Below are 26,711 nucleotides of genomic sequence, written 5' to 3'. Positions count from 1 at the left end.
GTGGAATTAGTTCCTCCTTTGATGGTTGCCTTACTAAAGGCTTGCGTTTTGGAGTTAGAATCGCAGGGCTTTAGACTAATAATTTCACGCAAATGTACTCAGATTCCTATAGGAATAGAACTAAAAACAACATTCACCACGTCATTCTGCATTGCCAAATCATTCCTCTGAGGGAGCCCCTGTTAGCGTATAGACATTCCACAGATAATAGAATCCAGAGAAACAAGTAGATGTGCAATGGTTTGGAGAAGCAGTGGCAACTAAGCCGATCGGACAAAGAAATCAAACTATTATTGAGCTGGTTATCATGCAACACAAGCGGTCACAGATCTTTCCTAGACCAACCAGTAGGTCGCGAATCACTGAAGTCCTCCGATATATTCTTGTTCCCGAAAACATGGCTTATGGACAGTTTTAGTATTGATGGTTTTAAAATGTTATGCAATTCCGCAAAACGCTCCAATAGAGGGAGTCCCACTGGAGGTCTGGCCATTGGAGTTTGCTCTAGATTTACCCCAGAGCTTTTTGAAGGTGAAGTTAGTTTACACTATGTATTATCTGCCACTTTGCATGAAACCGACTGATGAAAGTTTTTTATACGTGTGTATCAGATGTCGAATGGCCTTGCCACAAAGAATATACAGCGTGCGATTGGTAAAATTATTTAACGTGTTACAATAGTGTTAGGGAGAATTCTCAATTCTGTGTTAATTCCCTTCTAGGCTAGAGGCCCCAGCTCTTTTGCTGGACTTTGAATTTTTACCCTACAGAGTGAGACCTTTTTCCCCACTCTCTCATGTACTATACTTGATTTGAACCCTGTGTTTCCTTTGGTTTTGGAGTCTGAAACTCCATAGGCATCTTTTTGTATTGTGACACAGCACCCTCAGTGCAGTGTCACAGAGAAGTCCTTTGGCTTTCTGCCAAGGTTGAAATACCTTCTTTTGGATAAACTACTGTTTCCAAGAGTAGTGAAGTGAAACTGACTACTTGCGTTACTCTTTATAGACCCAGCACCCACTATCTTACATAGAGCGCTTGTGGGGTTAACTTAGTATCCCATGTGTTTATCTTCTCAAGTACCATTTTGATGTTACCCTTTCTACAATTAATGGCTGTGGCAGTGGTTTACTTTTTCCTACCATTGTGCGTTTATACTGCAGGCTGCAGCAAGGCACTCATGGGTGCCCATTTTGTCAAAATGGCCCTGGTCTTTTTTCCCCCATTTCTTGTTGGGAAAGTTCTTCTTGAGATTTACTCTGCGTGCCAACCAGGTTTGGTCCCTTTGTTTGTTTCATCTTTGGCAGGATTCACTGGTGAAGCTCGCCTCTGGCTCCAGTGTGTCTGGCAGGACAGGAAGCAAGGGAGGTTCCCGAAACTCCCTGTGCTTAGTCTCCTGGGTTACAGGGATGCACCCAAAGGTGATTGGCCAGCTGGATGTCCTTGGAGGACAGCCACCCTCCTGTGTGAGTGACAGCTAGGCTGCGAATGAATGGGTGAGACTTGCATAAAAGGCGAGGTCTTTTGCAAGGAAGGCAGAGTCGACCACTGGACGAAGGAACCGAAGAAGAAACCGCTGAAGCTTGCTGCATCCTCCTGGACCTTTGGCTTGCCCGGTGAAGCCTTGCTGCAGTGCTTAAGCTTCGAATTTCTAATAGACTAGAGGAGCCCAGAAAGGACGACTTCACCCCTTGGGTTGGAGGGACCAATCGACACCAAGACTAGAACTGCTCTCTCGGCTGGCTGTACTTCTTTGCTGCTGCAGGAACAGAGTGCCAGGGGACAGCAGAATCGAGTGTGTTAGGGAGAATTTTCAAATATGCCAATTCTCTTCTACCTTCGAGACCCTCAGCTCTTTTGCTGGACGTAAGGACTTTTTATTTTTATCCTGAGCGAGTAATACCTTTTTTTCACTCTCTCATGTATTTTTCTTTGATTTGAACACTTTCTTTTCGTTTTGGAGACTGACGAAATCCATAGGCATCATCTTTTTAAATTGACACACCAAGCACCTTCAGTGCAGTGGCACAGGAAAGTCTTGGATTTTCCAAAGTTTGAAATACTTTCTCTTGGTTAAACTACTGTTTCCAAGAGCAGTAAAGTGAAATTGACTTTGCTTACCTTTTGTGACTTTGTAGAGCCAGCACACACTATCTTACATGAAGTGCTGGAGGGGTTACTTCGTGTTAGGTACAGATTTGAGGTAGTGTTGTTAGGGAGCACTACAACAATTTCTCTTGGCAATAGGACCCAACCCGTAGTATAAGTCTGAACTACACATGTTGGTAGTGTGGTAGAGCAGCCAGGCTTATCTCAAGAGGGGTCTGTGAGCAGTAGAGTGGTTACACAAAGATTCACAGTGACAAGTATTCAAACAAACACTTGAACTCAAGGTTTCTTGATAAAAAACAATGATTTATTCATTTACCGGTCATTTATATAAGCCTTCCTCAGAAGGGAGCAATATTAAAGCAACACACAAGTACCTTACAAAATACACACTTAGTTTCTAAATCAGCAAGCACCTATTGGGATGCCACAGACACGTCCTACACCCTCAGGTGACATCAATTGTTAGGACACTGTGGACATGGATATGTTACTGTTTGGCATTTAGAATAGCACCAAGATGTGTCAAAGAAAAAGGCTATTAGGAACAAACAAGGGATCACAAATATTCGCAAGCAGGCAAATACTTTTCAACCCTCCCCAGTGTCAGTGGAGAGAAGTCTTTTAGTGGAAACAGGCTAGGCCAAAGTCAATAGGCAAAAGTTTATGTAGCTGAAGCACTTCTTGCAGGTAAGTAGAACGGTCTTTGCACAAGGTTTTAGAAGTCTTTAGTGAAGAAGCAGAATCAATGTAGGGCCACAAACTGTTAAGATTGTGAAGAGTAGAAACAAATATTCAACAAGAAGTTCTTAGACATTACAGTACCTTTAGTTAGAAGAAAAGCAGCAGATGTCTTCTGTTCCTGTGCAGCTCTGCAGATTCTGGTCTGGGCCTCAGTCGTGGGGACAAGAGGGAGGACTTCTGGGGTCTCCTGCACTGCAATGGGACTGTTACCGAAAGCAACCGGCTATCTTCAAACAAGTGGCAATTCAGTGTTTCAGCTCCTTGCGTCTACCGCAGACAGCAACATTGTGGTTCCTGGATGTCGAGACAGACTTTCCTCGCATCTGGGATCCAGCACTCTGTTGAGGTGGCTCAGGCTCCGTCAGTCCTGCTTCCTGGGAGTCCGGAGGATCTTCCTGGAACTCTTGGCCAGCTTAAAAGCAACACACACAAACTGGTGTTCCTCTCCCTGGTAGTTCGGTTTCCAGCAGCAACTCTGGAAATTCAACCAGCTCCGAGAAGGATGCTGAGGTGCCTTACTTTGGAGTGGATTGGTCCCACCAACTCAAAGGGAGAAGTCGTTAGAAGAATTCTCAAAATGTGCCAATTCCTGTCTACCCTAGAGACCCCCAGCTCTTTTGCTGAACTTTGGGACTCTACTTTTTAATTGTGTTTTTTTTACATTTGTGTTCTTTGACTTTGAACTCCATAGGCATCTTTTTATACGTGTTACACAGCACCCTCAGAGAAGTGACACAGGGTTGTCTATTTTAGACATCCCAAAGGTTTAAATACCTTCTCTGGGATAAACTGTTTCCCAGAGAATGTTAAGTGAAATTGACTTTGCTAGTCTTTACAAATTCTTAGACTCAGCACACATCATCTTACAATGGAGTGCTGGAGGGGTTACATAGTATCCCCTATGTCTAAATACTCATGTAGCAGTCAAATGCTACCCTTTCCTCTCAGAATGGCTGGTGGTAGTGGTTTCACAACGAACTACCATGATTTTTCCCAACCGCGAACAACGCTAGCTAAAAATCAGGGCCGCCATGTTTTTCAAAACAGATTAGTCATCTTTTTTTGCCGTTTCTTTGTGGAAAGTTCCTTCTGGTGTTTTACTGTGCGCGCCAAACCAGGTTTGGTCCCTTTGTTCGTGAGCCTTTGGCGAGCTTCAGGACTGAAGTCCGCCCATGGCGTCTAAGTGTCTGGGGTGGGCAGGAAGTGAGGGAGGTGCCCGAAACTCCCTGTGCTTGGTCTCCTAGTAGACCCAAATGCACTCTGGCGTGATTGGCTGGCTGGCTGGCAAGGACAGCCACCCTGCTGGGTGAGTGACAGCTAGGCTGGAATTAATGGGAGAAAACGGTTTAAAAGGCGAGTCTCCAGGACTGAAAGGCAGAGTCGACCACTGGAACGAAAGAACCGAAGAGGTGGAAGAGGACGGCTGCTGCAACCACTGGACCGTTGGTTTGCCTGGTGAAGCCCTGCTGCAACCCCAAATTGCCAGATCTCCAATCGACAGAGAAGCACCTTCAAGGACGGCTTCTTCCTTTGAGTTGGTGGGACCAATCAACTCAGCAAACGCCTGGATACCATTCTCAGAGCTTGTTAAGGTTAACCGGGGAGAAGACCACCAGTTTGTGTTTGGAAGCAACAGCTACTTGAGCTGAAGTGACGCCGTTTTGTTTGCTCCGACGTCAATCCCGTACAGTGCAGGAGTCAGACATCCTCCCTCTTGTCCCCACGACTGAGGATCAGGAACAGCGAGACCTGCCATGAACCAACATGACATGCATTACTTACCGTAAAAGCATTTCTGATGATTGTATCTGCTTAGATTCACATGCTGTGCATATGATCCGACATCCAGTGGTAACCGCAGAGTATTGTATCTCGTCTTTCGGGGGACCGAAAGGGGACGTCGGCATAGGCGCGTGTGAAACACTATCCCTATCGTGACGTGCGTAGTACCCAAAATCCCTCACACACCGAGGTCCCTCCGATTGTATTTTTTCTGCCATGAGGGAGCCCAAGGCTATAGTGAGTGAGTACATGGGGAGAGAAAGTAGTAAGAAGTCTATGTTCCTTCCACCCTGAGCGGGGAGGCAGGGAGGGCGCATGTGAATCTAAGCAGATACAATCATTAGAAATGCTTTTACGGTAAGTAACGCATGTCTTCTGATTCTTGTTAATCTGCTTAGAATCACATGCTGTGCATAGACTAGCGAGCAGTACCCGGAGTTGGAGGTGGGTTGTGAGAAGGAACAGTAGAAAAAATATGTCTTAGTACTGCTTGTCCCACCTGAGAATCAGACCTAGAATGAGTGTCTAGGCAATAGTGTTTTGTAAAGGTGTGTACAGAACTCCAGGTTGCCTCTTTGCAAATGGACTCTAGGGGAACATTTGCAATGAATGCTATGGATGCCCCAGTGCCTCGAGTAGAATATGCTCTAGGCTTGAAGGGCAGTTCTCCCTTTGCAAGAGTGTAACAGTGTGATGCATTTGACAATCCACCTTGATATTTCTGATTTAGAGACAGGGTCCCCTTCTCTACCAGCTGCCACTGAAACAAAGAATTGTTTAGTTTTCCTCAGTGGTTTAGTTCTATCCATGTAGAACATGAGTGCCCTGCGGACATCTAGTGTGTGAAGGCTTCTTTCGGCCATGTTAATAGGTCTCTGGAAGAACGTGGGTAGTTCGATTGACTGGTTCACATGGAACTTTGAAATACATTTCGGCGCAAATCTGGGATGAGTGTGAGGAGTACTTTATCTTTGTGGACTGTAACAAAGGGGTCCAAGACCGAGAGGGCCTGTAGTTCGCTAACTCTTCTGATAGAAGTGATAGCTACTAGAAAGGCTGTCTTGTAAGTCAGGTCTTTCAGACTAGCTTTATGCATAGGCTCAAAAGGGGGTCCCATGAGCCTAGTTAAAACCATGTTTAGATCCCACCCAGGGGCTGGGTGAGGGATGGGGGGATAAATTCTTTTAACCCCTTCCATAAAGGCTTTAATCAAAGGTATTTTCCACCACAATACCTTTTGCTGTGACGTGGTGTAGGCTGACAACGCCGCTAGGTGAACCTTTAAGGAATTGAAGACTAACCCAGAGTCCAACAGATGGGTTAGATATAACACAATGTGTGAAGGCGAGCAATCAGTGGGATTGACGTCTTTGGAACTGCACCAAATGACAAAATGTTTCCATTTGCTGGCATAGCAATAACGTGTGTTAGGCTTTCTTGCCTCCCTCAGTATGTCCATGCATCTTTGAGGGAGTTGCAGACGTCCACACTCTATGACTTCAGGAGCCAGGCTGCTAATTTCAGAGTTTGTGGGCATGGGTGCAGAGTCTCCCCCCTGTCCAAAGAAAAAATGTTGTACCGGCAGGGCAGCTTGACAGGTGGGGAGAGGGACAATTCCATCAGGTGCGCGAACCAGGGTTGGCGGGCCCACATGGGAGCCACCAGAATCATGGTGACTGGTTCCTGGTGCATCTTGTGCACTATCTTGTTCAGAAGGGGAGTCGGGGGGGGGGGGGGGGGGGGTGGGTATGCGTAAACAAATTTCCCCGACCAAGTTATCCAGAGACCGTTCCCCTTGGATCGGTTCTGGAGGTACCTGGAGGCGTAATCTGGGCATTGGGCGTTCTCCTGAGTAGCGAATAGGTCGATCTCTGTAAACCCCCATTCTGCGAAGACGTTGGATACAATGTCTTCGCATAGACGCCATTCGTATTCTTCTGGCAGAGGAAAATCTCTGTTGAGTATGTCTGCCAGAAGATGGAGTTCCCCTGGAACATGTTGGGATATCAGGAACATCTTGTGTTTGAGAGCCCATATCCACATGTTTTGGGACAGCTTGGATAGCCCTGGAGAGTGAGTGGCCCCCTGCTTGTTCAGATAATACATTGCTGTCGGTTAGGACCAGCACTGTCTTCCCTTGCAGTTGCTCCTGAAAGGCTTTCAATGCTTTGAACACTGCTAGTAGCTCCAGTAGGTTTATATGGTTGGACGCTACCTGAGGGTACCACACTCCGTGCGCGGTCTGTTGAAGCAGGTGAGCCACCCACATGGTGAGAGATGTGTCTGTCGTAAGAGTGGCTTCCACTGCAGGGGTGGTGAAGGTTTTCCCCTTCAAGAGGTTCTCCCTCGACCACCACTGCAGAGAGAGAACGAGGGCTGGCGAGACAACTAACAGATCTTCCCATTGTCCGCTGGCCTGACACCACTGGCTGTTGAGCCACTCTTGCATGGGACGCATGCGCAGCCGCGCGTGGGGGACCAAGTATATGCATGACGCCATCATCCCTAGCAAACGCATAGCTTTGCGTACCGTCACCTCTCGACTGGCGACATACTGAGGAACTTGAGAGAGCATGTTCTAAACCCTCTCGCTGGAAGGGAAGACTAGACCGTCTTCCGTGCGAATTAGAGCCCCCAGGAACGGTTTTACTTGGCTGGGGACTAAGCTGGATTTCATTTCGTTGATAGAAAATCCCAGGCTGAACAGTAGGTCTACTGTCTTTTGTGTGTTCGAAAAACAAACGTTGAACGAGTCCCCCGTGATGAGCCAATCGTCGAGGTAAGGGTAAACTGGAACTGAAAGTCTGCGCAGGTGTGCTGCTGCCACTGCCAGGACCTTGGTAAACACCTGTGGCGCCGAGGCTAGGCCGAAGGGGAGTACCTTGAACTGGTAGTGTTTGTCCTGAATCACGAACATTAGGAATTTTCTGTGCGCTGGCAGCATTGAAATATGAAAGTATGCATCTTTCATATCCAATGTTGTCATGAAGTCCCCTTGGTTTAGAAATGGGATCACCTCTTGAAGTGTTACCATGCGAAACTTCTGGGGCTTTATGAACTTGTTCGCCGGGTGCAGGTCTAGAACAGGACACATGGCGAGATCCTTTTTGGGTGCAAGGAAGTTTATTGAATAAATACCCTTGTTTACCTGAAGAATCGGGACGGCTTCTATGGCGTCCTTTCCCAGCAGCGCCTCCACCTCTTGGACCAGGATCCGCAGATGTTCCGGTGAAAGGCGTCGACGTTTCGGCGGTCTGAACTGTGGGGGTTGGGCAAATTCCACGCAGTAACCATGGGCGACCGTCTTTAATACCCACTGGTCTGAAGTTATCCCCTCCCATGCCTTGAGGAAAGATGTTAATCGCCCCCCGACCGGGGAGACATAGGAGGGGACCTGAACTTGGTGGTCATTTCTGACCCGAGGTTGACGCACCTCTGGAATTGGAGCCTCTGCCTCTATTCTTTCCATGCTTCTGACCCCTCTGGGGGTAGTAAGCAGGGCTTGCAGCTGGTTGACTTGCATTGAAGTTGCCCGTGCCGAAATTATTTTGAGCGGTGCGGGCTTGTCCTCGAAAGGAACGCCGAGAATTGCTGCCCCTCTGAAGAGTGTTTTTGGGAAATCTGGTGCAGCGACTTAATAGTCTCATGCTTCTTCTTGGCTGTCTCCAACGCATCGTCTACCGCCTTCCTGAAGAGGTTGGCCTCTTCAATGGGTTTATTGATGATGGATGCCTGGGTCTCGGGCCTGAATCCCGACGTGCGCAACCACGCATGTCTCTTTAGGAGAGTACCCTGTGCGAGAGACATGCCTGCTGTCTCTGCGGAGTCCAGGGTATTCTTTACAACATTTTGATTGGCAAGTTTGCCCTCGGAGACAATGGCGAGAAGCTTGGCTCTGGTTGGTTCCGGAACTTCCTGGAGGCCTTCCTAGAGTAGGTTCAATTGGGCGTCGACGTAGCTTGCCAGTAACCTTGTGTTATTGGCAATCCGGACGGTATAAGCAGCCGCCGACGTGACCCCAACATTTTGGACTTCTTTTCCGGGGGTGACTCTTGTGGCAAGGGGAACCCCTGCTCTCTTGCGAGTGTTGGTCACCACCAGCGAGTCCGGGATTGCGTGTCCTTTGATATAAAGCGGGTCGGTGGGGGAGGGACGAAAGAGTTTGACCCTTGGATTCACAGCCCTAGTCTGAGCGGGTATGAGTAAAGAAGGGGCCAGCCGTCTCATTACAGAGCTCAAGAGAGGAATACAGTGGCTTGCCGGAGGCTTGTCATTAATGTTTTCCGCAAAATCCTGTTCAGGCAATGCCTCAAGCGTGGCAATTTTAAAGAATTCCGCTGCTTTTTTCAACGTGTTGTTGAAAGCTATTTGATCATCCACCGGGGGAGCTTCCCTAACCGGTGTGGATGGGGAAGAGTCGAGGCAAACGATATCAGAATTGTGATCGTCCTGCTGGGGGTCCTCCCAGTTGTCCGTTGCGCCTTGATCTTCCCCATAATTGTCCAGAAAAGAAGCCTCCTCTTCTTCTGCATAGATGTCTCTATACGTGTCGCCCTGGACATCATCTTGATAATCAACAGTGTTGAGCATCTAGGTGTTGGGCAACTCGTGTGTGAGGGTTAGGGTCTACCCAAGCTTTTTTCGGCAGAGGTTGATCAGAAGCCCCGAAAACCTGCTCCAGCCGATCCATATACCCATCAAATTGTTCCGTAGTCCACTTGGATGACCCAAATGGACCCAGTAGAGCAGGAACAGGGTCCTCCGCCCAAAGGTGTTCAGAGGATCTCCCTCAGGGTGCTTGAGGGGTACCTGGCTCTCTTCCTAAGAGTCCTCAGGATCGTCTTCCAAAACCGCGGAAAACCTTTTGGCGGATTGGCCCATAACTCTGGGTGAGACCGGTACTAGGCCCACCGCCGTAGCAATCCTATTGAGTCTCTTACTGAATCTTCGGGGGACAAAGCCTCCGATGATGGTTTCTCGGGTAGAGGCCTACTCGTAATTTTCGGGGCTGCACAGGCCTTGGAAACCTTGAAACTCGAAGTTTCTTGTTCAGAAACTTTGGCGTGTGTAGTTTGGGGAGTAGCGCCTTTGTTATGTTTATTAAGCCCAGTCATGCGCTGCTGCGGATGCGGGGAAGGCTTTGGATCAAATCGATCCGATGGCGCTTGCGACTTCTTCGACGAGGTCGTCGAGGAGGGCGCTTGGGTTGTGTGTTTTGTGCGGTGCGATTGTACGCCCCCTGTCACCGGGTGTGGTCCCTGTAGCAAGACAGGAGTCGAGCCTGAAAAGGTCGGGGACGGGCGTGGCAGCTCGAGAATCGTCCGCCTCAAGGTCTACAACGTCCGCGTTGGACGTTTGGACATCCGATGTACCCCCGTCACTCTCCGCTGGTGTTGTGGCAGGGGAGGGAGGCTCCACGCGTGACATACCGTACGCGGCCCACCGCTTCAACCGGCGCTACTTAAGGGATTAGGTTTAGGAGTTTAACGCCGAACACCGCTTTAGTGCTCTAGGGGGAGACAAACGACACGAAGTGTGCTTGTCTTTCCACGGATATCGGACCCTTCACAGAGGGCAGAATCTAAATGGAGTCCTTTCCATAGCAGAAGGGAAGGGTGACCAGACCAAAAAAGGAAAGAAGTGGAAAAGAGGAAAGACATAGCAGTATGGCAAACCCCGAGCCCACTCTCCCTACTGTGTAGGCCGGCCAGAAGGTCCGACCACGTAGAGGTCTGAATGCCGAATCTTAGGTGCTGGAATCCACAGACGTAGACGGTACCCCCGTAGTCTTCGTCGAAGATGTTCTTGATAGACGAAGTGACTTAAAGGGGCTTAAACCGACAATTCGGTAAGATAAACAATGTCTCATGAAGAGCTCCGCTATAGGGCGACCAGTTATCTGGGCGGAAAAAAACAATCTGAGGGACCTCGGCGCGTGAGGGATTTTGGGTACTACACACGGCACGATAGGGATAGTGTTTCAGACACGCTTATGCTGACGTCCCCTTTCGGTCCCCCGAAAGACAAGATGCAATACTCCGCGGTTACCACTGGATGTCGGACCATATACACAGCATGTGATTCTAAGCAGATTAACAAGCATCAGAAATTCAGCTACATCTTTTTGCTCCACTTTAAGGTACTGTGCCATCCGGTTGAGAGATCCTAACTCTTGCGGTGAAAGTTCATGAAACTTTCCCAACTCGCAGGCCTAATCAGCCTGTGACCCAGCATATTCTTCTTTATCATCTGAACTACTTCTAAAAACTTTTACATCAACGTCTCCATTTGTACCAGAACTGTACAGTCCTATCAAAGAACACTAGATTTGACTTTGGCCTGGCCTATTGAATTGAACTGACCCTGCTGTTACATTGAACCTTTGCATTATCTAAAAGAAGTGTTTTCTAACCCTTTGTACAAACCTATGCTTTTTATTCCTATTTAAACAGTACTGAAGTGCCATTTTGCTCCTTTATCAGGGGAGCTCAAACTGTCTTTATATCTTAAGAGTTTGTTATTGTAATATATTGGTGTTTAATATTGAGTGGATTCCCACTAGTGAAAGTTTTCTAAATGATTGTGTAAATAAATGTAAGTATTTTTTACCAAGAAACCTTGAGTGTAAGTGTCTACCTGAACCACTGTGATTGTGATACTTATGTGTAACTTCTACTAATGCCCACATTCCCTCTTGAGATGAGCCTGGCTGCTCAGCTGGCTTCCAAAAGTGTGTGCTACAGACTTAGACCAAAGGTTGTTTTTTGCTTACACTTGTAGTCCTAACTGTGTGCAGTGTTCCCAGATGGTACTGCCTGCAATTCTGCCCGTCATGCATGCAGGGGCTTCTCTGTCGATACGAATTTGGAGTTTCAGCACAGCAGCAGGGCTTGAGCTGCTAGGAGGGCTAGGAGACAGAGCACAGGTAGTTTCGGGCACCTCCCTCACTTCCAGCTCCCACCAGACACCCTGGAGCCAGAGGCGGGCTTCACTCGTGAATCCTGCCAAAGACAAAACGAACAAAGGGACCAAACCTGGTTTGGCGCGCAGAGTAAATCTCAAGAAGCACCTTTCCACAAAGAAATGGCGAAAAAAGAAGACCGGGCCATTTCAAAAAGTCAAAAAGCCTCGCCTTTTATGCAGGTTTCTCGCATTCATTCCAGTCTGGCTGTCAATCACCCAGCAGGGTAGCTGTCTTTGCTGGACAGCCAGCCGGCCAATCAACTAGGCAAGCATTTCTGTCTCCTAGGAGACAGAGCACAGGTAGTTTCGGGCACCTCCCTCACTTCCAGCCCCCACCAGACCCCCTGGAGCCAGAGGCGGGCTTCACTCGTGAATCCCGCCAAAGACAAAACGAACAAAGGTACCAAACCTGGTTTGGCGCGCAGAGTAAATATCAAGAAGCACCTTTCCACAAAGAAATGGCGAAAAAAGAAGACCGGGCCATTTTGACAGAAATGGCAACCACGGGTGCTTTACTGCAGCTGCGGATGCAGACTGTGGTAAAGATACCACAGTAGTAAAAAGTAAACCACTGCCACCAGCCATTCATTGCGGAAAGGGTAACAAACATGTTACATGAGAAGCTAGACAAAGGGGCTACTATGTAACCCCTCCAGCACCCTATTGTAAGATAGTGTGTGCTGGGTCTAGAAATGTTAAAGTACAAGTAAAGTCAATTTCACTTTACTGCTCTTGGAAATGGTAGTTATCCAAGAGAAAGGTAGTTAAACCTTTGGGGAAATCTGGAAGACTGCCCTGTAGCACTACACTGAAGGTACTGTGCGCTGTGGAAAATCGGGCACGTACCTCCTGAGGCTCAGGGTGTACAAGCATCCCGTCGGGTAAGATTACACGAGCCCAACCGGTTCAGTCCAGGAGATGACTAACGAATACCATTAACAATTTCCTTCTCTGCATACACCTCTCAAACTCCAAACCAAACAACCACAAACCTCTAGCGCAGCAAACCGCACGAACTTCACTACACTGCAACAACAAAACAAAAAAACACAGACTCGCACACCAGCACACGACGACTACCGGCCGCATACACCCCAGGCCCAGCCGACGGAGCCACCGGGCTGAGGCTGCCAACAGCACATCACTGCAATCTTGCACTTTTCCAGCCTCCACCCACTAACCCACCACCCCCCCCTCTTTCAGAGCCGCCAGAGCGCCAGGGGACCACTCCGGTGGTGATAGTGCGCGGTACAAATGACCTTTAACATTAACATTAACATTAACTACAATGTAAAAAGATGCCCATGGAGTTTGTCAGCCTCCAGAAACAAAAAGAAACATTGTAAAAATCACATTAAAATACATGAGGGATTGGGAAAAATGGGTCTCACTCTCTAGGTAAAAATTAAAAAGTCCCAGAGTCCAGCGAAAGAGCTGAGGGCTGTTAGGGAGAATTCTCAAAATGTGCTTATTCCCTTCACCTTAGAGACCCCCAGCAACTTTTGCTGGATTTTGAGGACTTGATTTTTACCTGGAGAGGGTGTGAGTGTTTTTCCCACTCATGTATGTTGATGTGTTTTACCTTTGTGTTTTGGCGCCAGAGGGTCTGGGGTGGGCAGGAAGTGAGGGAATTGCCCAAAACTCCCTGTGCTTAGTCTCCTAGGAGACCCAAAAGCACTCTGTGGTGATTGGCTGGCTAACTGTCCGGCAAGAACAGCCACCCTGCTGGGTGAGTGACAGCTAGGCTGGAATGAAAGAGCAAACTGAATAAAAGGCGAGTCTCTTGGCTTGGAAGCCAGAGTCGACCACTGGAACTAAAGAACCGAAGAAGAGCTTGAAGAGGACGGCTGCTGTAACTCCTGGACTGTTGGTTTGCCCGGTGAAGCCCTGCTGCAGGTCTGAATCGCCAGGTACACCTCGACAGATAAGCCCCTGCAAGGATGACTTCTACCTTTGAGTTGGTGGGACCAATCAACTCAACAGTAAGCCACCGGGATACCAATCTCAGAGCTGGTTGCATGTTCCTCAGAGTGCTGCAGGAAACCGTATAACCAGGGAGGGGGACACCAGTTTGTGTGCTTTACTTACAGCCACCGGAATCGAAGTTTGGCAGTTGGAACATTTTGACAAGTCCCAGTGCAGTGCAGGAGTCTCCCGACGGTCTCCCTCTTGTCCCCACGACCCAGGCCCAACTGCCAGGAACAGAAGTCAGCTGCCTCTTCCTTCATTTGTAAGGTACTGTAAAATCAGACAGAGTACTTACCTCTCGCGGTGAAATAGCTCAAAACTTTTGCAACTCACAGCTTGTAACTCAACATATGATTCTCCTTTCTACAAACTACTTCTAAGAACTTGTGCAGATACTTTTCCATCTACTTATCAGGACACCTCTTGAAAAAGTATTCTGAATGTCACAATAAGATATTCACGTCCGGAGCACCCTTGTTACTTAAGTTTACTGATTATAGGTTGTGTCTGTGGGCCATCCCAAAAGGGTCTTATCTGATTCAGAAACTTAGAGTGTACAGTGTTGAAGTATATTTGTGTGTTATTATATAATTGCCTCCTTCTATTGAAAGTTTTATAACTGAATGGTTAATAAATTAATAAGTATTTATCCAAGAAACCTTGAGTGTAAGAGTTTTTGAACACCTGCAATTGTAGACCTCTGTTTAACATTACTGCTCACATTCCCCCTTTTGAGATAAGCCTGGCAGCTCAACAAGCTACCAAAACTGTGTAGTACAGACTTATACCAAAGCTTGGTTTGCTTACACCTGTAGTCATAGTTGCTTGTAGTGTTCCCAGAGGGTACAGCATTCAAACTTTGCCTAACAAATAGTAAGACTCAAATACACTTCATGAAATACACACTCTTAATATCTCTAAATTAGAAGAAATCCTTTTGAGATGGCCTACAGGCAATACCTACACCCTAAGGTGACTTCAATTGCTAGGATGCACGGGACACAAATATATCACTGTTGCATTTAGAATCAGATAGTAATAAGTCAAAGGAAAAGGTTACTCGGAACATACAGGAGACCGCAAATATTCTTAAGCAGACAAACACTTTTGGATCCCAAGTCAATCAGTACAAAAAGGCTAAGCCAAAGTCAATGGGCAAAAGTCTTATATAGGATGAAACGCTTCTGGTAGTTAAGTGGAAAATTCTCTGCCCAAGTTCTTAGGAGTCTTTGATGAAAAGAAGAATCAAATGTAGGGCCACAAGCGGATTAGAAGATGCATGCAACTCTACGTCAAGAGGTAAATTCTCACAGACTTTGTGTACAGTACCTTTAAAATGAAGAAAAAGATGCAGCAGATTACTCCTGTTCCTGTGCAGCTCTGCAGGTCTCACTGTTCCTGGGCCTCAGTCGTGAGGATAAGAGGGAGGACGTCGGGGGACTCCTGCAATGCACTGGGTCGGTCAAAACTCATCTGGCAAACTTCACTTTCAGTGGCTGTTTCAGCTCCTCGTGTCTACCGCAAATCGCAACACCTCGGTTCCCGACTGTCGAGATGGACTTTTCTTGCTTCTGGGGTCCCGCACTCGGTTGAGGGGGCTCAGGCTCGGTCAGTCCAGTGGTCGACTGCCTTCCAAGCCAAAAGCCTCACCTTTTATTCAGTTTTCTCCCATTCATTTCAGCCTAGCTGCCCCTCAGCCAGCAGGGTGGCTGTCCTTGCCGGACAGTTAGCCGGCCAATCACCACAGAGTGCATTTGGGTCTCCTGGGAGACCAAGCAAATCGGGAGGTGTAGGTATGCGTCCTTCAGCTCCAGGGAGCATATCCAGTCTCCCTTGTACAATGTCTCCACTGTAAAAGCTGGCGTAACCATCTTGAATTTTTGTAGAGGTAAGGAGAGTTTGAGGGTGGAAAGGTCCAGCACAACTCTCAGGCCCGCCTGGTTCATTTTCTGAATGGCGAAAATCCTGGAGTAAAAGCTGTAAAGACTGGAGGGGGGTGTCTGTACTTCTGCTCTCTATATGGTAGAGGAGAGGCACAGAAGACCCCAGCCAAGATTCTCTATTACGGTAGCAATGGACGAGCAATCAAGGCCTAGCTTCTCTGGAGGTGATGCAGGCTGGTTAAGTACAGTGTAGTCCCCAAGCCCCCACAAAGGAATGTCCACACACTATTACTGAAAACAGTCTTTATATAATCAATATTCAAAAGGTTATGTACACTTACCACAATAACTCACTTTGTGCTCAGGTAAATCAACAATGGTAAATATCTACAATTCTAAGGTGGTACCACCAATATTAGATCTCATTAAAGTGCATCAACTATCATGTAAAAATGTCACACAGATCAATAACGAGGAAACCATCCAATAGAGAGGAGGGAAAGCCAGATGGTTGACAATTGGCAGAATACTGGTGCTGTTACCTAGACAGTTGTGTGGAGATCCCCCCCCCCCCACCTGGGCAACCTGTAAAATAAGATATATAGCACAAGCCCAGTCCATATATTGTTCAATAGTCTTATTCCCTCCTATAATGTTTTTACCCCCCCCCCCCCCAATGTACCTGGTGGCGTAGAGTTATTCGAAGAGGCGTCGACAGATCCTTCTCGAGTGACCCCCTTTAAAGCAGGAGTCACGGGTCGTCGAACGTCCGACGATGAACAGGGTAGAACGGCGTCGATGAGGCGGCAGCTTCGATCAGAGCGGTGCTCGTCGACGACGGAGCGTTGGTGTCCTGCAAGGAAGAGGCATGCAGGGCACCTCGGTGACGATAGTTCTGGACCGCAAAGAGTGTAAAGAGCTGTGGCCCAGCAAGGGCGTTGAGTCGTCGAAGCCTTGGTGGTCGTGAGGTGGCTTGAAACCAACTGGCGGATTCTCCTCGGCGTGTTGGTCGTCCTCTACTTTCTCCGGCGGGATAAAGTGGTTGACGGCACGGACAAGGGAGTCCTTCGATTCTAATGTTCTTAGGCAAAGGAGCGGGCGGCTCCGGTCGTCGGCGGCACGGCGTCAAGTGGTCCCCACGGCTGGGCAACACAACTTCGACGGGCCTCCAGCGGTTACACAAACCTGCGAAACCTGGTCGACGGCAATAGACTTCGACAGTGGCGAAGTCCGGGTGCTTTGCTCCGTTCTCCTCAGCGGTCCCGTCTCGGGTCGGCAGCCTTTCGAGGGTCTGAATTCTAGGGAACTTCAACGAAGGTTAGCGGTGCTCGATGGTCCCTTGGAGTACGGGAAAAGGGCGCCAGACCAGGTCCTCTCTCGGATCAGTCTTCGACGGATTCGGCAGCTTTCAAATCGGTCGAAGCAAACGAAACAGCAATTCTTCTTCCAGCTGGGCGTCGAGGATCAGCAGTTCCAGTTACTCTTCAAGTGTAGACACAGCTTCTGAACTATTTCCAGTGGTGAGAGGTCCCCAGATGTACTATTCTGTCTCTCATCCACACTGCTAGGTCACTCAGCAGCCAATCACACAGAAGGGCATTCATGCAGTCAGTCAGCCAATCAGGCACACAGTGCATTCAGGCCATCCTCCTCCCTCTCAGACACTCACAACAAGGAATGTGGATTGGGACAAGTACCCAGCCATTCAACACTACACACTGCATTCAGGCCAGTTTCGAGCAGGGCCGTCTCAGTCTTTGTCTCTCATACCAGAAACTAGACAACCACAACAAGTGCATATTGGTCACACACTCCATTCACCCAGGTCCCACCCACAGGAGGTACCCACAACATACAGTCACTGGGAAGGCTCCAGCTAGTCTGGCCGGGCCTTCACAACACCACCATATATGGCACTTCCACCCAACAGCCAGTCAGGGGGAAGGGACAGAGTCAGGCCTTCCCAGGACTTTGGGAAAACAAGGTAACAGGCAATAGAAAGCAACAGCCCACAGGGGCCATCTTGTTTGCTATCAGGAATCAACCGATTCCAATGGCAGGGCCTGGGTATCCCAAAATGGAAGACACCCAGAGCACCTGTCAAATTCAGCATGGAGCTGCCACCAGCCCATACCCTGCTCTGTGGGCCACCCACAGGTGCCCAAAAACATACACTAGGGGCACAGGGTTGTATCCCCACCCATGGATGCCATAAGGGTATCCCATGGGTCTGTAAACCAAACCAAAAGAGAGAGAGAGCTGCACCGCCAGGAGTCCCACATGAACTCCTGCGTGGAAAATACGACAGAACACACGATAAAAAGGCAGTAAAGGACAAGGATACGGAGGCCCTGTCCCTCCGATGCATTTCCAGAACCACAAAAGCCCAAGCCTCGCTGGGACTTCCTCCACTGCCTGGCTCTCTACAAGCGAGCAGATCTCCGCCAGAAGAGTTGCTGTCCCAACCTGAGGGGGAGGAGGGAGGTATGTGTAGGTGGTACCCATTAGGCAGAATGGCAGGCAGTACCCTCTGGGAACACCACACACAGTTAGGACTACAGGTGTGAGCAAAAACCAACCTTTGGTACAAGTCTGTACCACACACTTTTAGTAGCGAGCTGAGCAGCCAGGCTCATCTCAAGAGGGAATGTGGGCAGTAGCAGAAGTTACATAGAAGTAGCACAATCACAGTGGTTCAAGTAGACACTTACACTCAAGGTTTCTTGGTAAAATTACTTACACATTTATTTACAGAGTCATTTAGAAAAATTTCACTAGTAGAAAAACTAATATTAAACACCAATATGCTACAGTACCAAACTCTGTTTGAGCTCCCCTGAAAAAGGAGCCAAATGGCACTTCAGTACTTTTAAATAGGAATAAAAAGCATAGGTTTGTACAAAGGGTTAGAAAGACTCTTTAGATAATGCAAAGGTACAGTGTACCAGGAGGGTCCATTCGATTCAATAGGCCAGGCCAAAGTCAACAGTCTAGTGTTCTTGGATAGGACAGCACAGTTCTGGTACAAATGGAGAAGTCTTTGTAAAAGTTTTTAGAAGTAGTTTGACGATAAAGAAAAATAGGCTGGGACACAAGCTGATTAGGCCTGCGAGTTTGGAAAGTTTAACGAACTTCCACCACGAGAGTTAGGATCTCTCAAACCAAATGGCACAGTACCTTAAAGTGGAGCAAAAAGATGCAGCTGAAGACGTTGGCTCCTGGCAGGTCCTGCAAGTCTTGCTGTTCCTGAGCCGCAGTCATGGGGACAAGTGGGAGGACGGGGGACTCCTGCACTGCACAGGATTGTCGTTGCAGCAAACAAAATGAAGTCAATTCTGCTCAAGTAGCTGTGGCTTCCAAACAAACTTGTGTCCTTCTCCCTGGTTAACCTTAACCAACTCTGAGAATGGTGTCCAGGCGTTTGTGGAGTTGATTGATCCCGCCAACTCAAAGGAAGAAGCAGTCCTTGAAGGAGCTTCTCTGTCGAGGGAGTTTCAGGCAATTCGGACCTGCAGCAGGGCTTCACCGGGCAAACCAACGGTCCAGGAGTTGCAGCAGTCTTCCTTCAGCTAGTCTTTGGTTCTTTCGTTCCAGTTGTCGACTCTGCCTTCCAGTCCTGGAGACTCGCCTTTTAAACCGTTTTCTCCCATTCATTCCAGCATAGCTGCCACTCACCCTGCAGGGTGGATGTGCTTGCCGGACAGTCAGCCAGCCAATCACGCCAGTGTGCATTTGCAGCTCCTAGTAGACCAAGCACAGGGAGTTTCAGGCACCACCCTCACTTCCTGCCCACCCCAGACACTCACAACGCCATGGGCAGATTTCAGTCCTGAAGCCCGCCAAAGGCACACGAACAAAGGGACAAAAACCTGGTTTGGGGCGCAGAGTTAAACACCAGAAGGACCTTTGCACAAAGAAACAGCGAAAAAAGATGACCGGAGTGTTTTTACAGAGGGGTCTTGGGCGCCACATCCTGAAAGGCTTCCCTGTGTCACTGCACTGAGGGTGCAGTGTGACGCACATGAAAAGATGATGATATAGAGTTGTCTTAAACTCCTTAATCAATGGGATAAACACAGAAAACAAACATAATTAAAAGGTTCAAAGTCCCAAAGTTTAGCAAAAGAGCTGGAAGGCTCCAAAGTAGAGGGAATTCGCACACTGAGAATTCTCATTAACACTCTGCGATATACGTCCGACTAGGATGGCTGAAAAAAACTAGGGATAGTATTAATGGCATGCCCTGTCGACGTCCCTTTTCGAGTTTCGAAAACCAAAAAATGTAATACCCATCTACCACTAGATGTCAGCCTATGCATCGCATGTGATCTAAGCAGATTCCACAAGCCTCAGAAATTTGAATGTACATTTATTGGTTTAAGTGTTTCTTTGATCTGCTTTATTAACTGGGTTCAGTGTACTTACCCAAAGCTCACATCTTCCTCTTATAATGAGCCTGACTGCTCTGCCACTCTACCAAGGTTCCATGAGTAGTACAGACTGATGCTAACAGTTGGCGACCTGTTTACCATTAGGATAGTTTCATAAAGTCCTACCTCAAGTGGACTTTAGGAGAACTCTTCCCCCCCCCCCCAACACAGGCGACGACAGACATCCTTCCAGTCTTGGTTGTAGAAGCTTCTCTAGGACAGGATCCCTTGAGGCTCAAATTTAGAGGGAAGCAACTTGTACCACAAGCTGGTGATAACTAAAGTTCAGGGTCCCACCATGGAACAGTGATGCCTCTGGCAAGGCAGCCCACGAGAGAGCTGGTCTGGCCACTGGTTGGTCCAGCGACACTTCGTAAGGCTCAGGGCAGCTGGATCCTTGAGAAGGCAGATGTGGAATGGTACTAAACAATCCCCACCCCTTCCTGGGTCACACACACCAAAGCATCACTAACCTCCTAAAGCAGCAACTTACCTGGGCAAGTGCATGACCTTCTATGGGATGTCCTGACCCGGCATGCAAGAAGGCTAAACTACAATATAACCAGGGAACAAGCGAAATTCTTGTGGCACAGTCCTTTTAGGGCACTAGCCACGTTTAGTAGCCATGCATTGGTAAACGTGAATGTGCACACTAGAAATAATGCAAAAGTGGTAAAAATTATCTGCTGCCAACAGCTGGTCTTTAGACATAAAATAACCAGAAATCCCAAGTGTACAAAGCTAGGGTGATACAACAGTATCCCCATGTTGGAGCAGTTTTTCTGAAGTCCAACTAAGGGTTTAGTAAAACCATTCAACTGAAGCAGTACAATATTCCACTCTTAGTATAAGGCTGTACCACCTGAGTTCATGGTAGCGTAGACAGAGCAGCCAGGCTCATCCTTTGGAGGGAGAGAGGGCTGTAGAATCAGTACGAATGAAATTGTAATACAAATGGTCCAAAGAAACACTGAAACACTACGTATTGTATTTAAACACAAGTAGGCCCAAATAAATCTTGAGGGAAATAAGTCCCATCACATTAGATATAACAATTATAAAAACAACCCTATGCTTAAAGGTTCACATACTGTTAGGGAAAATTCTCATTTCTGTGCCAATTCCCTTCGAGACACCCAGCTATTTTGCTGGACTTCAGGACTTTTTAATTTTAACCCTGAAGTAAGAGACCTTTTCTCACTTGTGTTTTGACCCGATTTGGATTTTGTGTTTCCACTTTTTTTGGAGTCTGACAAACTCCGTAGGCATCTGCTTTTTGTATGGTGACAGCACCTTCAGTGCAGTGTCACAGAGAGATCCTTTACTTACCCTTTCTCTTTGTAGGTCTAGCAAACCCCATCTTATATGGAGTGCTGGGGGTACTTAGTAGCCCCTTATCCTACATTCTCATGTAACATTTTTGTGTTACCCTCACTACTTTAAATGGCTGGTGGCAGCGGTTTAATTGTTCCTACCATTGTGCTTTTCTACCGCAGGCTGAACCCTCAGCTGCAGTACAGCACCCATGGGTGACCATTTAGTCAAAATAAATGTTTACTCACACGAAAAAAAACTGCGCCACAACTTAGGTCAGTACAAACTTGTAATTGCAAATGGTATGAAATCACAAAATTGCCCTTAAAACATGTTGACACGTGTTTCGGCTTTACACCAAGCCTTTTTCAAAACAGTAGGGCATATTTACTTTGTCCCTATTTCCTTTCAAATTACTCAGGTAGTATAATGTAATATTCTTTAAGGTCCAGGTATTCCAAAATGCTTGCGTTAGCAGACCACTGTTGTGGGGTTAAGATCCCTCCTAGGTCTGTGGTTTTCTAAAATAACACTAATCGGCCTCATAGCTTCACTGGACTAAAATGGCCCTGGGTCTTTTTTCAAAAGTTTGTGAGGCCTTTCTTGGGTTTTACTCTGTGCGTTGAAACAGATTCAAGCCCTTTGTTTCTCTTGCCTTTGGTGGGCTTCAACCCTGAAGCCCTCCTCTGGCACCAGTGTGTCTAGAAGGATAGGATGTGCGGGAAGGTCCCGAAACCCCCACCCTTTGTTTGTAGGAATGCCTGAAAACACCCAGTCCTGATTGGCTGGCTGGTTGTCCTTTAGGACAACCACCCTGCTGTGTGATTGACAGCCTAGGATATGCATGAAGGGGAGAAACCCGCTTAAAAAGGCAAGGGTTTCGGTACTAGAGGCAAAGTTGACCACTGGGAGAAAGACCCGAGTAAGAAACCACGAACAAAGCTTGCTGCATCCTCCTGGACCTTTGAATTGCCCGCGAAGCCCTCCTGCTGTGCTGAAACTCCTTTTTCAATTCGACAGAAGCTCCGGAATGGACGACCTCTCCCGTTGGGTTAGTGGGACCAACTAACACCAAAGAAACTCCATTGGAACATCTTCCCCAACTGCCGGTACTACTTCATTGCAGCAAGACCAGAGTGCCAGGGGTCGAGTAATCCGTAGCCTAGTGCAACATCTGAAATCCAGCTAGAAGCTCCAGGAGTTTAAGAACCCTCCAGAAGCAGGACAACCAGAGGTCGAGTCCCCCTCACCAGAGTGCAGGACCCAAGGAGTGAAAGAGGCCCAACCGGTATCCGCGACGGGGAGTTTTGCTAAGCGTTGAAACCGCAAAGTGCTGCTGAACCAAAAAGAGCCTGTAGCTGCCGACGACCTCCCAAGTACCACTGCAGGAGCCTTCCAGATGTCCTCCCTCTTGTTCCCACGACTGAGGCTCATGAACACGGGGTCTGCACCGCTGTAACAAGACAGAATCCAGTTGGACCACTTTCTTCAAATCAGAGGCACTGTTTAGACTTCGGGTACTTAACGCATTGTCTTTTAGCTGTGTGTTTTTCAGTTGGGAATTGCAGTGGCTTACCTTTTAGAGTTGATCCCAACTCTCTTTCCACAGGCTTAAAAGCTTGTGACATAAACAAGTGATTTTCTACAAAATAACTTTGTGCAAGACTGTTTCTGATTTAAGAAGTGCCTCAGCTCAATAGACTGTGTTCCAATTGACTTTGGAACTGTCCTGGCTCCCCGAAGACTCTTCTAGTCCATTGACTTCGATATTGTTTGTCCCTCATAGGTAGTAGCTTGTTAACTGTTACTGCAGGCTTGTCAAGACTTCATTAAAAGATTTAATTGTCCTCACATTTACTGAGAAGCTGTTTTACTTTTTTTCCTTCCTTAAACCTTTCCTTTCTGCAAACTCAGAATCTATAAAATATAACCCGTGATATATATAGATGCCATTACTGTCATTATAATTGAAGTCACCTCAGGGTGTGTAAGAAGCATATCCAAAGATTATCCACCAACTTGTTCTGATTCTGAAAAGTAATTTTAAAGTAGATTTACAGTGTTACATGAATTGCCTTTTTAAAGAATGATTATTTCTGTACTACACAGGTTGGTAGCGTGATAGAGTAGCCAGGCTTATCTCAAGAGGGGTCAATGTGAGCAGTAGGGGGCGTTACACAGAGATTCAAAGTGACAAGTATCCAAATAAACACTTATACGCAAGGTTTCTTGATTAAACAATTATTTATTTAACAGTCAGTTTGAATAAGCCTTCAGAAAGGGCAATATAATAGCAACACACAAATACCTTAAAAATACACACTTAGTTTCTCTAAATCAGCAACCACCCATTCGGGATGACACAGACACTTCCAACACCCTCGGGTGACTTAAATAGCTAGGACACTGGCCATTAATATATCACTGGCCATTGAGAGCAATACTGAGATGAGTCAAAGAAAAGAGTTATTACACTAAAACAAGGGAACAGACAAATATTCTGAAGTAGCGAAGTACTTTTTGTAAACCCCCAATGCAAAGTAAGTTAACCCCTACCTGGAAGGAAGACCAAACAAAGTCAGAGGGAAGAAGAGTCATTCAGGGAGCCAGGCCATGCCAATGTCAATTGGGCAAATGTCTAGGTGGACTGAAGCACTTTTCAGAGGTATGTTTAAAGTATTGCCCAATGTTTTAGAAGTCTTTGTCGAAACGAAGAAATCAAAGTAGAGCCACAAGCTGTTTAGGCTTGTGGGGTAAAGAAGCTGATAACAACTCTACAGAAGCAACCAAGACAAGTCTCAAAATGAGATCAAGTAAGGTTACACAACAAGAGGCAAGTTCTTAGACTGTACAGTACCTTTGGTTAAAGAAAAAGGTACAGCTGACTTCTGTTCCTGGGCCTCAGTCGTGGGGACAAGAGGGAGGACGTTCGGACTCCTCCTGCACTGCAATGGGACAGTCGGCGACTGCAACCGGCAATCTTCCAATCAGTGGCACTTCACGGTTTCAGCTCCTCATGACCCTCGCGAATAGCACCACTATGGTTCCTGGCTGTCGAGATGGGCTTTCCTTGCATCTGGGGTGCAGCACTCTTGAGGTGGCTCAGGCTCGTTCAGTCCCGCTTCTTGGGAGTCCAGATCTTCCTGGAGCTCTTGGCCAACTTAAAAGTGATGCACTCCGAATCTGGTGTTCCTCTCCCTGGCGCTTCGGTTCCTGCAGCAGCAAGGAAGCACAGCCAGCTCTGAGAGGATGTCCAGACGAGTTAATTGGTCCCACCAACTCAAGGGGAGAAGTCGTCCCTGCAGGGCTTCTCTAGTCGAGGCAAATTCAGAGCTTCAGCACAGCAGCAGGGCTTCACCGGGCAAACCAATGGCCCAGGAGTTGCAGCAGGCGTCTCTTCCAAGTTCCTCGGATTCCTTAGTCCAGTGGTTGACTCTGCCTTCCATGCCGTTGGGTCGGGATTTGGGTTAGTACCCTTAGGGCGCACTACAGCAACCTCAGCCTCCTGGCAAGAGGACCCAACCTTTGCTATTAGTCTGAACTACACAGGTTGATAGTGTGGTAGAGCAGCCAGGCTTATCTCAAAAGGGGTCAATGTGAGGTGTAGAGTGGTTACAGAGATTCACAGTGACAAGTATTCAAACAAACACAAACTCAAGCTTTCTTGATAAAACATTTATTTACAGGTCATTTGAGTAAGCCTTCTTTAGAAGGGAGCAATATAATAGCAACACACAAATGCCTTCAAAATGCACGCTTAGTTTCTAAATCAGCAGACACCCATTGGGGATGATAGACAACTCCTCCACCCTCAGGTGACTTCAATGGTTAGGAAACTGTGGACATTGATATCTTACTGTAAGCATTTAGAATAGCACTGAGATGTATTCAAGAAAAGGTTATTCGAACAAACAAGAGATCACACGTATTCTTAGGCAGGCAAATACTTTTCAACCTTCCCCAAAGCCAGAGGAGAGAAGTCTTTCAGTGAAAAAGGGTAAGCCAAAGTCAATGGGCAAAATATATGTGGCTGAAGCACATCTTGCAGGTAAGTAAGAAAAGTCTTTGCACAATGTTTTAGAAGTCTTTGATGAAAAAGAAGAATCAATGTAGGGCCACAAGCTATTAACTCTTGTTGTAGATTTGCTTCTACTACTCACAAGTCTAAGTTCTTAGACTTTACAGTACCTTTAGTTAAAAGACAATGTAGCAGATGACTTCTGTTCCTGTGCAGCTCTGCAGATACTGGTGTTCCTGGGCCTCAGTCGTGGGGACAAGAGGGAGGACTTCTGGGGACTCATGCACTGCAATGGGACGGTCACCAACAGTAACAGGCAATCTTCAAACAAGTGGCAATTTGGTGTTTCAGCTCCTCGTGTCGACTGCAAAAAGCATCACTGCAGTTCCTGGCTGTCGAGATGGGCTTTCCTTGCATCTGGGGTCCAGCACTCTGTGGAGGTGGCTCAGGCTCGGTCAGTCCTGCTTCCTGGGAGTCCGGAGGATCTTCCTGGAGCTCATGGCCAGCTTAAAAGCAACACACACAAACTGGTGTCCCTCTCCCTGGCTCTTTGGTTCCAGCAGCAACTGCAGTGGAAGTGCAACCAGCTTTGAGAGGATGTCCAGGTGGCTTACTTTGGAGTTGATTGGTCCCACCAACTCAAGGTGAGAAGTTGTCCTTGCAGGGGCTTCTCTAGTCGAAATGAAAGTGGAGTTTCAGCACAGCGGCAGGTCTTCAACGGGCAAACCAACGGTCCAGGAGTTGCAGCAGGCGTCTTCATGTTATTCTTCAGATTCCTTCGTCCAGTGGTCAACTCTGCCTTCCAAGACAAAAAGCCTCGCCTTTTATGCAGGTTTCGCCCATTCATTCCATCCTAGCTGTCAGTCACCCAGTAAGGCGGCTGTTCTTTCCGGACAGCTAGCTGGCCAATCACCTAAGAGTACATTCCTGTCTCCTAGGAGATTAAGCACAAGGAGTCGGGCACCTCCCCCACTTCCTGCCCTCAGCAGACACCCTGGAGCCAGAGGTGTGCTTCACTCCTGAATCCCACCAAAGACAAAGGGAGCAAAGGGACTAAACCTGGTTTGTTGCACAGAGTAAATCTCAAGGACGACCTTTTTTTTTTAACAGAGAAATGGCAAAAAAAAGACTGGAGCCATTTTGATAAAAATGGCACCAAAGGGTGCTTTACTGCAGCTGCGAACGCAGGTCACGGTAAAAACACACCACGTTAGTAAAAAGTAGACCACTGCCACCAGCCATTAATCGTAAAAAGGGTAACAAACATTTTACATGAGAAGCTAGACAAAGTGGGTACTAAGTAACCCCTCCGGCACTCTATGGGAAGATAGTACGTGCTGGGTATAGATAGTTAAAAATGTAAGTAAAGTCAATTTTACTTTACTGCTCTTAGAAACAGTTCAACCAAGAGAAGGTATTTAAACCTTTGGGAAATCTAAAAGACCTCCCTGTGTCACTGCACTAAAGGTGCAGTGTGACAATGTAAAAAGATGCCTATGG

General features: G+C 47.4%; 1 protein-coding gene across 7 annotated transcripts in view; it reads right to left on the bottom strand.

Moving 5' to 3' along the window:
* The window catches only part of BAG6 (BAG cochaperone 6), a 1,121,496-nt gene that overhangs the window by 52,273 nt on the left and 1,042,512 nt on the right, over positions 1-26,711 (bottom strand). The gene's annotated exons all lie outside the window — the stretch shown is intronic.

The sequence above is a fragment of the Ambystoma mexicanum genome, chromosome 13 (genome assembly GCF_040938575.1).
Source record: "Ambystoma mexicanum isolate Mex_15411 chromosome 13, UKY_AmexF1_1, whole genome shotgun sequence".
NCBI lineage: Eukaryota > Metazoa > Chordata > Amphibia > Caudata > Ambystomatidae > Ambystoma > Ambystoma mexicanum.
Note: the sequence above shows the minus strand (reverse complement) of the source record. Positions and strands in the feature narration are given on the sequence as shown.